Source organism: Schistocerca piceifrons, chromosome X, assembly GCF_021461385.2.
Source record: "Schistocerca piceifrons isolate TAMUIC-IGC-003096 chromosome X, iqSchPice1.1, whole genome shotgun sequence".
NCBI classification, from domain to species: Eukaryota; Metazoa; Arthropoda; class Insecta; order Orthoptera; family Acrididae; genus Schistocerca; species Schistocerca piceifrons.
The window spans coordinates 789,823,628-789,835,982 of NC_060149.1; positions in this window are offsets into that span (position 1 = coordinate 789,823,628).

Here is a 12,355-nt window from a genome sequence, read left to right on the forward strand (position 1 = left end):
GTTCGAGTCTCGGTCGGGCACACAGTTTTAATCTGCCAGGAAGTTTCAGCAAACTTCCTGTGTATATGATTCTTCTCTTGTGTTAATATCGTCTGGCACCACGTTGCGACATTGACATGGTCTAGAATTTGACTAGATAATAATAGAAAACCTCTAGACGTCCCACTGAGGTTGGAAGTGTATTCAATTTACAACATAACACTTTTTAGAAGCTGAAAACGCTTTATTTTATGAATTTGGTAATACACAGACCTCAACCAATTGTATGCAACATGAAAAAAGTGAAGTACAATCATTTTTTGTCGTTAACACTGCGTGTCACGTCAACAACGAACGTCTGCGAAATTTAGTTTTCGTAAGGTAAAGAGAAGCTCTGTAATTTGATCTTTCCGAAAATGTTACCAATATTTTGATAATTTAAGTTAAGAATCCAACTGAGGCTAATTACTAAGCATTGAACTGACCTCCTCATCTCAAACATGAAATTTCTGACCATTTTCGCGCGACAGGAAGTGAGCATCTCATTTCTAACCGTAACTGATAACCGAAGAAAGTCATTGCTGGCATGAGTCCTTTACCATGGTCTTCATAAGCACGCAAGTAGACATTGTGACTCAGGTGATTCCGACGTAGCCGTGTGTATTGAAACACGAGGGTGGTAACAGAACGGTCAGAAATTTCGGGGTCTGCCTTGGCCAAGGATGTGTATTTCATGTATCACTTCGCATACACGATTTTGTGTGTTGTCTTCTGGTAGCGAATACGACTATTACAGTTCACAATACCTTAATTAGACTACGTCATCTTTGCTTAGTTCCGTTTATACTAATTGCATGTGATGTAAATACACTACTGGCCATTAAAATTGCTACACCACGAAGATGACGTGCTACAGACGCGAAATTTAACTGACAGGAAGAAGATGCTGTGACATGCAAATGATTAGCGTTTCAGAGCATTCACAGAAGGTAGGCGCCGGTGGTGACACCTACAACGTGCTGACATGAGGAAAGTCTCCAACCGATTTCTCATACACAGTTGACCGGCGCTGCCTGGTGAAACGATGTTGTGATGCCTCGTGTAAGGAGGAGAAATGCGCACCATCACGTTTCCGACTTTGATAAAGGTCGGATTGTAGCCTATCGCGATTGCGGTTTATCGATCGCCACATTGCTGCCCGTGTTGGTCGAGGTCCAATGACTGTTAGCAGAATATGGAATCGGAGGGTTCAGGAGGGTAATACGGAACACCGCCCGGGATCCCAACGGCCTCGTATCACTAGCAGTCGAGATGACAGGCATCTTATCAGCATGGCTGTAACGGATCGTGCAGGCACGTCTAAATCCCCGAGTCAACAGATGGGGACGTTTGCAAGACAACAACCATCTGCACGAACAGTTCGACGACGTTAACAGGAGCATGGACTATCAGCTCGGAGACCATGGCTGCCGTTGCCCTTGACGCTGCGTCACAGACAGGAGCGCCTGCGATGGTGTACTCAACGACGAACCCGGGTGCACGAATCGCAAAACGTCATTTTTTCGGATGAATCCAGGTTCTGTTTACCGCATCATGATGGTCGCATCCGTGTTTGGCGACATCGCGGTGAACGCACATTGGAAGTGTGTATTCGTCATCGCCATACTGGCGTATCACGCGGCGTGATGGTATGGGGTGCCACTGGTTACACGTCTCGGTCACCTCTTGTTCGCATTGACGGCACTTTGGACAGTGGACGTCACATTTCAGACGTGTTACGACCCGTGACTCTACCCTTCATTCGATCCCTGCGAAACCCTACATTTCAGCAGGATAATGCACGACCGCATGTTGTAGGTCCTGTACGGGCCTTTCTGGTTACAGAAAATGTTCGACTGCTGACCTGGTCAGCACATTCACCAGAACTCTCACCAATTGAAAACGTCTGGTCAATGGTGGCCGAGCAACTGGCTCGTCACAATACGCCAGCCACTACTCTTGATAAACTGTGGTATCGTGTTGAAGCTGCATGGGCAGCTGTACCTGTACACGCCATCCAAGATCTGTTTGACTGAATGCCCAGGCGTATCAAGGCCGTTGTTACGGCCAGAGGTGGTTGTTCTGGGTAGTGATTTCTCTGGATCTATGCACCCAAATTTCGTGAAAATTTAATGACATGTCAGTTCTAGTATAATATATTTGTCCAATGAATACCTGTTTATCATCTGCATTCTTCTTGTGTAGCATTTTTAATGGCCAGTAGTGTGCGAGTGAAAAAGCAGCCTGTACAACTGAAGGACCACACAATCAAAAGTCGTACATACAGTACTTTCATGCTGTATTAACCGACATAAATCCATCTAATAACGCACAGAGGAAAGTATAGTATAATTAATGTGTCTGGTTACGGTCATTTGTAGGAGGAAAATGTGAGATAAATATGTAGATGACGCTCTTTTTAAAGAGGTTTCTGACGTTCACGTGCGCAGTGTAGTATGACCCTTATTGTGGGACATGAGGGGATACATACAGAGTTAGTGTTTTGAAGGTTTCCCTTATTTATTTCAGGCGAATGCTGGAATAGTTCCCTCGAATACTTTACCTATACGATTGGTTGCCGTCCTCATTCTTGTGAATATGAGTAAGTGTAACGTGTCTAGTGGTCACAGAAATTACGGGACATTAAACATTAATTTACCTGTTCTTACAGTGGGGGACTTGAAGAACAGATTCAGTCGAAACATCGGGGTACGCGGAACAGCAAACAAGTGTTGCGGTGAGGCAGCCATCTGACGTTAGCTGCCCGCAACAGCACGCGTGTGCTAGACTACTTTTTGCGCTTTCTACGCTATTGCGCAACAGCTGCCGTTTGCCCTCCTGTCCACTCGTTTGCTGATTGAATCAGGCGTCTGCGACCCACATACTGGCAAGGCTCAGGCGATGTGTGAGAGCGCTGCTTTTGACACGCTGCAGTAACCAGATCGGAAATGTTCGCTGGGAAGCTCACATTGCTTTCAGACTGACAAATAGGCCGTGGTTAAAAATATGGTGTTACTTCACAATGCACACTTTTCCATTATTCGTCCACTAATTTCGCTTCATTGTCAAGTAAAATCAAAACGTCTGCTGCATCATTTGCTTTACGGGCAGGTCGAAAAGCGACGAAGGAAACTGAAATCGCTCCGTTAAGGATGCAGTCTGGCTATATTTAAAAGACCATATGAATACTGTTCACAATGTCTCGAACATAATAAGATTGGAGTTCCACTTCTCATTGGAATCGAATTTATTTCCTTAACCCTGCGCCGCCTCGACAGGTTCAACACCTCAAGAATATGTTTAGCAAAACTTTCAGTCTTCATTTCAGATGAAAGTTTTTTTTTTTTTTTTTTGATGATGTAATGATGCGTAACGCTCAGTGTAGTTCTCGGCCATTTTAGTATTGCAGGCACTCGTAGTACAAATTGGATCAAATATTAAGAATGCATGTTTAACAGCTGTTTTGAAGTATTCGTTTTACGGTACTAACACAAGTAAACTGGTTGACATAATCTATCAACAGTGTGTACATTTTACACATTTCTACCTTTATCGTTTTTAATACAGATTAAGAGACCCGTACTTTAATAGAAAACCAGGAATCCATGTAAAAAATGCAATTAAGATTAATAAGAATTTGCTACAATAAAACAGTAAGACGTGCAAGTGAGGACGTCAGAGCGAGTAATTACACACATTGGTACACAAAAACACTACAGCAAAACGTTTTAAAAATACAAACGATTGATCCCCTACACGTCCTGTCATTCATTTATTACGAATACAGAACTGAATCAAATTTGAGTTCAGTATTTTCTAAGAGATTCCAGCAGTACTGTCTATATGCTTCTAATTCTAGTACGGCGATCTTCTCTTTTATTCTACATACTGTTGGACAGTAATACCTGTCCAGCCATAACGGGAAGTGTTCTCCTTTACTCAGTACTACAACTGACAACTATGATCTTCCGTTGTCCGCTGATAACTGTCAACTGTTTGTATTAGTCGCTGAATGGTGCATTAGTGCGTATAAGGATCAAATACTACCATTTCTGCTAGCTTTTTCCGGAACTGTGGTGAACACGCATCTCAGCCAAATGAAATATTAGCTAAAAGCAGATCTCCAACCAAACAGAAGTCCATAAACAGCACATCCTACAGGTATCTACGTATCTCTGTTTCCAAGTGCTCATAGCTTCCCATTCTCTTACGAGCCGGCCGGGGTGGCCGAGCGGTTCTAGGCGCTACAGTCTGGAACCGCGCAACCGCTACGGTCGCAGATTCGAATCCTGCATCGGGCATGGATGTGTGTGATGTCCTTAGGTTAGTTAGGACTGATAACCTCAGATTATAAGTCCCATAGTGCTCGGAGCCATTTGAACCATTTCTCTTACGAAACTCCTAGAATGCTACATCGGCTACCATTTAGTAGCACCCCCCCCCCCCACTCTCACTCTCTCTCTCTCTCTCTCTCTCTCTCTCTCTCTCTCTCTCTCTCTCCCTCTCTCTCATTCACTCTACCAATCCTCCTGCTCCAGAGAGAGTACGGTGATACTTTGATTCACTGGGTTAATTTTTGCGGATAAGTGAGTTGTGATTTGCGAATAGTCTTCGCTCTGTGTTGAGTCATAAGATTTTGTATTCATAATTTGGAAGAGCGAGTTTCAAATACCCGTTTGGCCAGTGCCCGGTGCATGTACCGTCCAAGCTAGTAACTTAAATAACACCACTGTCATCACCCACCGCCATTACAGTCCAGCTGAGCAACTGTCCCATCTCTGACCTGTAAACCGGCGTGATGCTAAACTCCGATCTTTCTTCCTCTCTGCAGTCCTACCATTCAAAGGGGGGGGGGGGGGGGGGGGGATCGTTTATTTCTTTTAGAAAATCTGGTTTAGCTGATTTGAACTTCACCAGAGAAGAATCCATCACCAATATACTCCAATGTTCTAACCTTAGAGTTGGGAATAATGGAAATTATAGCTACACCCGCCCATCCTGATTTCGGTTTCGTTACCTTCCCTAAATTACTTCTGACGACTGAATCGATGATTCTGTCATACAATTTCTTCTACCGTCCTTCAACTTGTTCCGCAACATAGATCCGATTCTCGAAATGCTACCATTGCCTGATAATTATACGAGGGATCAAAAAGATTCCGTTCGAAGGCCGTACAAACCAGAATGCGAATCAGGCAAAATCACCGTGAGCACTGAGGCAGTCGTCCCACCAACACAACAGGTTGAACATAATCTTTTGGCAAAATTCGGCGTCCTGCTGTGTGAAGAAGTCTTAACTGCCTGTTGCAGATTTTCGTCCAGCAGGAATCGACCCTTCAAGGCCCTCTTTAACGGACAGAGGTGTGATAATCGAATGAGGAGAGATCAGGACTATTGGGTGGGGGCTAGAGTGTCTCCCTCTTCAGTTGGAATAACTTCTGCGTTACGACGTTTGCGATGTGGGGACGTGCGTTATATGAAGCAGGATCATCTCTTATCGCATGCAACTTGGCTCATGATTCTACAACGACGGTTTTCAACAGACTCGGTGCCCTATACACATTATTCATTTTCCGACGGATGTCTACCGGTATTTGTCCTTCGGCAGCAAATAAAAGAACAACAGCAGGTTGGTTACGTTTGTACGCATGTGGTAATAATGTCGCCATGGTTTACGTTCCTGCATTTACCGCACGCACGTTGGAAAGACACGAATGCCACACTAATCCATTGCTTACATGTCGGTGTTCATATACCCAAACCGGAATCGCGCTCAGTTGTATACAGAGTGGTCCATTGCTCGTGACCGGGCCAAATATCTCACGAAATAAGCGTCAAACGAAAAAACTACAAAGAACGAAACTGGTCTAGCTTGAAGGGGGAAACCAGACGGCGCTATGGTTGGCGCGCTAGATGGCGCTGCCATAGGTCAAACGGATATCAACTGCGTTTTTTTTTTTTTAAATAGGAACCCCCATTTCTTATTTTATATTCGTGTAGTAAGTAAAGAAATACGAATGTTTTAGTTGGACCGCTTTTTTCGCTTTGTGATAGATGGCGCTGTAATAGTCACAAACGTATAGGTACGCAGTATCACGTAACATTCCACCAGTGCGGACGGTGTTTGCTACGTGATACATTACCCGTGTTAAAATGGACCTTTTACTAACGGCGGAAAAGGTTGATATCGTGTTGATGTGTGACTATTGTGATCAAAATGCCCAACGGGCGTGTGCTATGTATGCTACTCGGTGTCCTGGACGACATCATCCAAGTGTCCGGACCGTGTGCTGGATAGTTAAGTTATTTAAGGAAACAGGAAGTGCTCAGCCACATGTGAAACGTCAGCCACGACCTGCAACAAATGATGATGCCCAAGTAGGTGTTTTAGCTGCTGTCGCGGCTAATCCACTCATCAGTAGCAGACAAACTGCGCGATAAACCGGGAATCTCAAAAACGTCGGTGTTGAGAATGCTACACCCACATCGATTTCACCCGTTCCATATTTCTATGCACCAGGAATTGCATGGCGACGACTTTGAACGTCGTGTACAGTTCTTCCACTGGGCACAAGAGAAATTACGGGACGATGACAGATTTTTTGCACGCGTTCTATTTAGTGACGAAGCGTCATTCACCAACAGCGGTAACGAAAACCGGCATAATATGCACTATTGGGCGACGGAAAATCCACGATGGCTGCGACAAGTGGAACATCAGCAATCTTGCGGGTTAATGTATGGTGCGGCATTATGGGACGAGGGATAATTGGCCCCCATTTTATTGATGGCAATCTAAATTGTGCAATGTATGCTGATTTCCTACGTAATGCTCTACCGATGTTACTACAAGATGTGTCACAGCATGACAGAATGGCGATGTCCTTCCAACATGATGGATGTCCGGCACACAGCTCGCGTGCGGTTGAAGCAGTATTGAATAGCATATTTCATGACAGGTGAATTGGTCGTCGAAGCACCATAACACGGCCCGCACGTTCACCGGGTCTGACGTCCCCAGATTTCTTTCTGTGGGGAAAGTTGAAGGATATTTGCTAACGTGATCCACCGACAACGCCTGACAACATGAGTCAGAGCATTGTCAATGCATGTACGAACATTACGGAACGCGAACTACTCGCTGTTGAGAGGGATGTCGTTAGACGTATTGCCAAATGTTGACGGACATCATTTTGAGCATTTATTGCATTAATGTGGTATTTACAGGTAATAACAGAAATGATAAGTTCACAAAGGTACATGTATCACATTGGAACAACCGAAATAAAATGTTCAAACGTACCTACGTTCTGTATTTTAATTTAAAAAACCTACCTGTTACCAACTGTTCGTCTAAAATTGTGAGCCATATGTTTGTGACTATTACAGCGCCATCTATCACAAAGCGAAAAAAGTGGTCCAACTAAAACATTCATATTATATGTAATAAAAATGGGGGTTCCTGTTTTAAAAAAACGCAGTTGATATCCGTTTGACCTATGGCAGCGCCATCTAGCGGGCCAACCATAGCGCCATCCGGTTTCCCCCTTCAAGCTAGACAAGTTTCGTTCTTTTTCGTTTTTTCGTTTGACGCTTATTTCGTGACATATTTGGTTCGGTCACGATCAATGGACCACCCTGTATACGCTGCAGCAACGACCTCAAACCGAAACGTTTTGAACGCCATATGATGAATTATGAGTATCGAGTAATTTGAGTTGACAAACAAAGCACCCCTGCGTCGTCTTTGCATTACCGTTGCAACTACTTAAAAACAAACACACTATCAGTTTTCTTGTTTGCCTTTCTGTTATTATACAAGTTTAGTACTAGCCAGGTAGTCATTGGGAACAGACTACTACATAACGCGAAGATTTGTAATGTATTCAAGGAAACAGTAATTTTTATTCCAAGGTCATATTACGCTTATGGTATGGTATGCATATGGTAAATCATAATTTTAGATAACATTGTTACGAAACAGCGGTCTGTCAGTCAAGTGAAATTAGTACAAAACAGTCTCAACTGCACGGTTATTTATTAAAAATATGACCAGTTTTGGGCCTCTGTAGTAGACCTTCTTCAGATAACGCACCATCCGGCTGAAGATGATGCTTGGAACAACTGTGCAGAATCCAGTCTCAGACCTGACGATTCATTAAACACCAATGCCCATTCAGCCTGGTCGTCCTCAAGCAACGTGATCATCGTACACACACCACAAAAGTTTTGCATCACCCCGATTACCAGAACTTCTGAAGACAGACGTTGACTGTGGATATTGTATCACAGACACAGTCCTTCTGACTGTTCAGAGATGTCACTCAACCCGCCCAAAGATGTAAACAAGCATGCACGAGTAGCGCCTATTGAACGGAGGGGGTCTGTCAGCCGACCAGTTCCAGTCATTCCACCAGGAAGGAGATACACAGCTCGTGTTGCCTGTAGTTCAATCATGCCTAGATGGTTCATACCGTGGTTCGATCGCGTCCGCATTGTTGCTTTGTGCCAGGAAGGGCTCTCAACAAGGGAAGTGTCCAGGCCTCTCGGAGTGAACCCTAGCGATGTTGTTCGGACATGGAGGATATACAGAGAGACAGAAATTGTAGATGACATGCCTCGCTTAGGCCACCCAAGAGCTACTACTGCAGTGGATGACCGTTACCTACGGATTATGTCTCGGAGGAACCTGACAGCAACACCACATTGTTGAACAATGCTTTTCGTGCAGCCACGGGACGTCGTGTTGCTACTCAAACTATGCGCAATACACTGCATGATGCGGAACTTCACTCTCGACGTCCATGGCGACCACGACACCATGCAGCGCGGTACAGATGGGCCCAACAACATGCAGAATGGACCGCTCAGGACTGGCATCACGTTCTCTTCACCGATGAGTGTCGCATATGCCTTCAACCAGACAATCGTCGGAGACGGGTTTGGAGGCAAACCAGTCAGGCTGGACGCCTTAGACACACTATCCAGTGAGTGTAGGAAGGTGGAGGTTCCCGATGTTTTCGGGTGGCACTATGTGGAGCCGACGAACGCCGCTGGTGGTCATCGCAGGCGCCGTAACGGCTGTACGATATGTGAATGCCATCCTCCGACCGATAGTGCAACCATATCAGCAGCATATTGGTGAGGTATTCGTCTTCATAGACGACAATTCGCAACCCCATCGTGCACATCTTGTGAATGACTTCCTTCAGGATAACAACATCGCTCGACTAGAGTGGCCAGAATGTTCTCCAGATATGAACCCTATCGAACATGCCTGGGATGGATTGAAAAGGGCTGTATATGGACGACGTGACCCACCAACCTCTCTGAGGGATCTACGCCGAATCGCCGTTGAGGAGAGGGGCAATCTGGACCAACAGTGCTTTGATGAACTTGTGGATAGTACGCCACGATGAATACAGGCACGCATCAATGCAAGAGGATGTGCCACTGGGTATTAGAGGTTCCGACGTGTACAGCAATCTCCACCACCTCCACTGAAGGTCTGGCTGTATGGTGGTACAACATGCAATATGTGGTTTTCATGAGCAATATAAAGGGCGGTAATGGTGTTTATGTTGCTCTCTATTCCAATTTTCGGTCAGGCTCCGGAACTCTCTGAACCGAAGAGTTGCAATACGTTTTTTGATGTGCATATATTTTTATGCAGTGTTGGACAGAGCCAGCGTTAGCGCCTATTCCAAAATCTTAAGAGACGAGAGTGTGTAAAGGCTACAAAACTGCGTTCAGAACGTTCTGCAGCAAACGTATGAGAGAAGTTCCTAAAACACCTCTCCCTACACACACATACACATCAAGAAACATACCGTCCCCGGGTATATGTCTGTACGTAAAACTTAATCAATTTAGTATTCTCTACAACTTATACAAATGTGTAAGCTATCTATATCCGGATCCCGCTCCAGTTACTGCCGGATTTGGGTGTTGATGAGCCCTCTCCATTTGGCTCGATCCTCCCACCACTTTTCTTCCTCCACTTGCTGCCAGGTCACACCTCTCCTTTCCACAGATATTCTCACTCCCATTTTCCACCGTGTTCTTGGGCGCCCTCTAGGTCTTTTCCCATCCATCTTTAGTTCTTCCATAATTTTGGGGAGTCTGTGCCCATGTATCCTCTTAACATGCCCATATCATCTTAACCTCTTTTTTTCAATTTCTTCTCTCATACTTTCTTGTTTAAGATCCTTTCTAATGTCTACATTCCTTATTCTGTCCATTCTTGTTTTTCCCTTAACTGCTCTGAGAAATTTCATTTCCCCTGCTTGCAGTCTGCTCCAGTCCCTTTCTGTCATTGTCCATGTTTCTCCACCATAAGGAAGTAATAATTCTCATACATAAGGAGTTTTGCTTTTTCTGAAACTTCCTTGTTCCAAATCAGGTGTTTTATTGTTTGGTAGCAATTGCCTCCCTTCTGTAACCTTCTATTAATTTCTTTAGTTATTCTTCCATCCCTAGATATTTCACTCCCAAACTAAGTGAAACTTTCTACCACCTTGAGAGGTTCTCCAATCATGGTAATATTTCTGTTGACCCCTTTCTCTCTTCCAAATACCATTACTTCACTCTTATCTTTATTTATTTTTAATCCATACCTTTTCATTATTTCCTTCCACGCATCAAGTTGTAACTGTACATTTACCTCTTTATCACCCCATATTAACATGTCATCGGCAAAAATCATCTTTTTGTCTTTTGCTTTTACTATATCTTTAACTGCCCTACTCATTCCCTCCATCACAACATTAAAAAGTGCAGGAGATAGAATACTTCCCTGCTTAAGTCCTTGCCGTATTTCGAAGTATTCAGAGTTCCCCAATGGTGTTCTAATTCTACAATTGTGTCCTCTGTACATTGTCTTTATTACATGAATGAGTAATAGCATGAATTTGTAATAGCAGTTGTAAAACACACTTTAGGTGTTGCGTGTGGAAAATGATTACATCTCTCCACAAAAATTAGCTATTTAATGAATGACATCACATGTACCTACACATGTTATTACGAAGCTACCACGAGGTAGAATCACTTTCGGAATTAACATATCACACTAAATGTGTCACTCGTATGTTTAATCAAGTTCGGGCTTCCATATCTGGCGTGGAACGACGTGGAGCTAATGGCAGCTGTGTTCTGAGTGTAGGCCAGTACTACAACAAACAGTTTTGAAAGAAGGCGTACTATATCATTCCGCAATACTGTTTGCCATTGCCTCTGGTACTGAGTGCGCAGATCTGCCACGCCAACGCCTCCTCCCGCTCCGCAATTCGGGAAACTAAAAATTCCCGTTGTTAGTATCACGTCCTCGAGGTACTTTTAGCAATCACTTCAGGTCTTCTTCAGAATTTCCAGCTTCTCACCTCCGTTGTCAATCAGGTCTCGTAAATTACCAGAATATAGAAGTCTTAGTTTTAGTACTGACGTAAAAATCTCACTATACTCTCCATTTGAACTCCTCCCGGAAAGTCTTCTTTCAACCACATGGCGATTCGTCCTAGATACACAGAAAGGTTATATTTTATGGCCCCGAAAGAATTACCCAAACCGATTCTTCCTATAAGGCAAATAAGTATTAGTTTCGAATTCTATGCTAGTGCTATTTTTCGGTTTTTCTATATCCTTCTTTTCTTCTTTTTTAATTAAAAGGAGAAAACATTGAATGTCAAGAAGCACCTTTCTGGATGAAATGCATAAATAATCACATCACTCAAAAATAATAGTCACCGACGGAGACATAAGGCTAACCTCGATAAGGGGTCAATTCGGAGAGGAAGAGGATCATTACTCAAAGGAAGCACCTACTCGGTAGTAGAGTACTTGTGGAGTGCACGTGAGGTTTTTTTTTTAGTAAAGTTCCCGAATTTACTGCCTTCCGGGAAAGTGCTCTAGTTCAAATTATTCTCGACATCGGAGCACGCTGTAACCCGGAGTGGAAAGCTTTGAGATATTTAGCGAGTTATGGACCTTATATTGGAAAGACAGAATATAGGCTATAGGAGGGGGAATCTTCACTGCAGTTGACAAAGCATTATCCCTGTTGAGGTCTAAGTTGACTGTCATAGTGAACATACACCTGGTGGCGTGTAGTACACTACTGGCCATTAAAATTGCTACACCAAAAAGAAATGCAGATGATAAACGAGTATTCATTGGACAAATATATTAAACTACAACTGACATGTGATTACATTTTCACGCAATTTGGGTGCATAGATCCTGAGAAATCAGTACCCAGAACAACCACCTCTGGCCGTAATAACGACCTTGATACGCCTGTGCATTGAGTCAAACAGAGCTTGGATGGCGTGTACAGGTA